Here is a 4,868-nt window from a genome sequence, read left to right on the forward strand (position 1 = left end):
TCACTATACTTGCCTGAAGGGTGGCGCTCCCGTATTCTGGCATTCGTTGGCCAGAAAGTTTTTAATGAAGGCATTTGCCTTCCGAATCGCTTATTCATATTTCGTTCTTTCCGCTGTCACTTCGGATGCATTATCCATCAGATTCCAGGTGTATTTTTACCCGAAAACCCCAATGTTGGAAATCCGGTCCGCCCTTGAACTGCGGAATTCCGCTCGCAGTGTTCGCCGTGGAGTCCATAACCTTTTATGACTTGGTTTGAAGAACGTCAAAGTTTGACAATGGAATAGGTTTGAAAAATTTTCATAACTTAACAATAGACTGCTGTGATTCCTTAAAAGAGTTGCTTAGTCTTCTATAGTAATATCGATTAGTTGCTAATCTTAGCATCAAAGTTAGAAGGAATCGCTTACGTGTCCCCAGAGGTTGGGGGAGGGAAAGTGAGGCAGAAGTGTGACCTCGTGCCTATCACTAGCCTGATTCACGAATTCATGAAACTTTTAATTTTAATTCATCGTTTTAATTCGTGCAGCGGAACTCACTCAAAATTTCTCTAGTAGTAATTCTACTCGGCACCTGGATTTATAATTTACTTAGCACAGTTTCACTTGGATTGGCCTTCACTTATTCGGATCAACTACAACTACTCCGGTCACATGATCCACTTCAAATAGTTTGAATGTTCTTTGAAAACTCTATACGACCACCAAAATCCGCATACAAAGCCTCCATCGTCAACTTTGTAGAGAACGCAATTGATACTATTGTAAAAGTTTTCAAAATTTGTCCAAAACAAATTCGGAAAACGTATACTAGCTGCTGCGAGTGAGTTGTCTGCCATATGCCTTGAACTTTTGTTGTAAACGAACGATTTTCACCTTATCTCACCTATAGCGCCTCTACAATGGGGGAGCATTCGAATTCATCTTATTGTCCGGAATGGATCACTAAAATAACTAAAACGGCCGCTATGGAATGAACAGATAGCGCCACCGTAGCCTTGTGTGTTTGAAATAACTCAACTGATGCCACAATGCTAATGTCCATATACGGTGGTGCATTTGTTTTACATGCGATAAACCCTAGAAAAGTTTGCTTCATTGATCCATTAATCCAAGGTTGCCATGATTCACGCTGTGTTGGCCAATTTGTTGGGCCTGTTTAGCCAAATAATACAGCCAGGTTAATATGCATGGGACTTTACGAAAAAATATGTTGTGATTTCAAAATAATCGGATTGTCCGAAAATCTACAACAAATCTGAGTGAATGGAATTCTTGGAGAGAGATATTTCAGCAATTTCATGAATGGGTAATTTTGTAACGGTCTCAATTTTTAAAATTAAAAAAAAATGTCACTTGAAAGAAAAATCTTGCCAACCAAAGACGAATTCTACTTAAATAAAAAAGAAGTCAATCGAAACAGTACTCTTTGTTGAACTTCTACAAACGTGAATTCTACACTCTTGGTCCCGCTACTGGACCACGCCGGGGTAAATAAAACACGTTTTCCGTTTCAGCATCATTGTCTTGCGTTGGTTGACTGTGATCGTCTCTAGCAAGCTGTAGTGTCCGAGCCGCTATCACTGACCGATCTTACTTTATTTGAATTTTTACCTAATCGGCTGATCTGGCATCAGCCGAAACACGTTTTCACTTCATTCGGTCGGGTGAAAACACCCAACCGTCCGGCGCAACAACACTCACAAAACTGAAAATTCTGGCTCTAGCTGTCAAACACGCTCAAACCAAAGTAGTCAGTATCCACGCTAAAAGCGTGCGTTATAGGGCACCTCACTGTTTTGAATTTGTATGGGATTTTGACGTTTCTTGGCCTTGTTGTTTACAAGATTTCTGTAAGAGTGAAAGAGATGGAGAGGATTCCATGCAGTGCCCTATATTGGAGCGTGCGTTATATTGGATATGTTTCAATTTACCCACTCTAGATACTACACAAGCATACATATATTCTAAATCCGCGCCCAGTGTAGTAACAACAGCAATGAGGAACCACATGGCGTGGTACTTCTGTTTGCCCTACCCTACCACCTTTTGAAGAGACTCTCTCGAAAAGGAATGAGGTAATCGTCCACTACGGTACTGTGACGTATGGTGACCGAGCGACCGACCGAACCACTGGACTTCGCCAACTGCCTACTAATGAAAATGTGGGTAATTACTACTACTAGGCGTACCGCTGTCGGTGTAGCTACGCCACAGCGTTGACATTTGCGTACTTAAACTTCTTGAAGTTCAAACACTGAAGAAGACGCACGCTATACTACTTATATAGTTTGTTTAGGGGAAGTATAAACCGTGCATTAAGTAGGTAAAAAGGTAAAAGTTAAAGTGTTCTTGCTGTACAACTTGAGCTCTTCAATATCTCACGATAAAGTATTCAATTTGACTCCGTTTTTTGGATTTATTTCACAGAAACCCCTGCAGGAATTCTTCCAGAAAGTTTCTATAAAGCACTAACAAAAATTACCTATGATTGTTTTAATAAGTTCTATTGGTAATTGTCTAGTTATTTCATATATAATTGTAGCAAAGAAACTGGATGAACAATCATGATCTTTTCGTAATGAAAACAATCTTAACTTCCTCACTTACTTTCAACAGGCGTAGGGTATGATTATAAATACTCATTATTAATGAGTGATTAATGTTCAAATTGGGGTCTCCAGTTAGCCTAGTGGTTAAGGCTATGGATCGCCAATCCGGAGATGGCGGGTTCAATTCCCGTTCTGGTCGGGAAAATTTTCTCGACTCCCTGGGCATAGTGTATCATTGTCCTTGCCTCACAATATACAAATTCATGCAATGGCAGGCAAAATAAGCCCTTCAATTAATAACTGTGGAAATGCTCAAAGAACACTAAGTTGAAGCGAGGCAGGCCACGTCCCAGTGGGGACGTAGAGCCATAAAGAAGAAGAAGAAGAAGAAGAAGATAATGTTCAAATTGTGAAAACAGTGTGACTAAGATTGATGATTAACGATTAAATCAAAATATATATAAATATATGCTTTTTGATCAATTTGAAACATTAATCATTAATAAATTTATCAATTAGTAATTAATTCTCTGAAATAAAGAATAGCAAAAGAACAAAAAAAGAAAAAAAATAATAGGAACACTAACAGTAACAGGAACATAAACAAGAATAAGAATATTAATAGTAATAAGAATAAAAATTACAACTAGAAAGAATGAAAAAAAAAAGAATTAAAAAGAAAATCAACTAAAATCTCCTCTGGATTCTTTTGTGTGTCGAAGCTCAAGGGCTTCGACATTCTATGGACAAATCCATTGGACAGAGCAGCTACCAGCTAGTGTGCAACACTTTCTTCCGTGACCGCTTGCCATGCAGAGAGAGAGGGGCCAATTCTTTAGTCGATCCACAAACAGCTCAACCATCCATCGATTATCGTTCGTCTGTCTTCTATACCATACATGCATGCAGCAGTCGTGAGTTGACGCGTTCGCGCCCTAGTGCAAGCTTTTTTTTTTTTCAAATTATTTTTTTATGAAATTTGAATTCGACCTTTGGTGGTCGGCTTCTAGTAGCACTAGGTACATACTGTTGTAGAAGGTTCCAATGTTTTAGTAGCACCACACAACAACGCGTTCCACCAAACGCGATTCGTTGGTCGCTTCACCGCTAGAAGACTTCGGTTTCTAGCCACAGCTCAGTAGTGCTTCTGGAACCGGGTGCGTGTGAGCTGGTCGCGAATGGTAGTGTTTTTTTTTCTTCACCGGTTCGATTTGGGAGTCGTTACGTTGACGTAGCTGGGTGCGCGCGCGCGCAAAATTAAGTCACCTATATATCGACCGCGGAGTAGAACTAGTGCGAGTCGTCGAGTGCCATAACAGATGAGCCGTTAAATCGGACCCAATGTTACTCAACCAGCAACGGACTACGGTATACCGGGGCAAGTTGAAAGCGGTAATGTTCTTAATGTGTTATAGGTATATTATTTTTCGATTGAAAAGCATTTTTTCGTGAGAAGATAAAAACATTTGGCAAAAATGGACTAACTTTAGGCGTTTTATTCTAGTTATTCTTGGGTTTACTGCACTTTATCATGTGTATTTACGAAATATACTGCCTCACTCTTATAACAGTCTGATATGACTTCCAAGTTAACGTTATGGAAAGTACTCATTTTGAATGTATTTCCAAAAATCATAATAAAAATAGAAGATTTTTATCTAAACGTGTGAATATAATACTAGATCATGAGCGTCCCACATTGAATGTGCCCGCAAATCTGTTCCATCATCTTTTTTACACCAAATCCAAAAATTTTCACGATTATGTAGTTGGCCCACACCCGTCGTTTGCTGTTTTGCCTCGAGCATGTGTGCTTGTCAACAAAGCAATCGTTGCTATACTAATCTCTGAACTAAGAGATGTAAGTACTATCATAATTGATGTATCTGTTGGAAACTTCAACTTCATGCTGATGTATGTCCATTATTCGGTTTATTTATCTCATGATGAACCCATCACCTAGGGAAGCTTTGATTCAAAAAATTGTGATTCAATTATAATTAAAAAAAAAAATCACAAACTGCTCCCTAATAAATTCTTGAAGGATGTCCATTAAGAACATCTGAAAGGTTTCCTGAATGAATTTCTGGACGAATTCCAGACGGATCTGCAGGAATTCCAAACGGAACTCTTGGAGGAAACCAAAGAAGAGATCATAGATAACTCCTGGAAAGAGTGCCCGAAGAAACCCCGGACGCAGTTTCTGAAAGAATTCCAGAAGAACTGTCCCGGCAAGAGTTTCCAAAAGAATCCCGGAAGAAGTTCCAGAAGAATTCACAAAGGAGCTCCTGAAACAATTCCAGAAGCAATTCCTGA

This window comes from Aedes albopictus, chromosome 2, assembly GCF_035046485.1.
Source record: "Aedes albopictus strain Foshan chromosome 2, AalbF5, whole genome shotgun sequence".
NCBI lineage: Eukaryota > Metazoa > Arthropoda > Insecta > Diptera > Culicidae > Aedes > Aedes albopictus.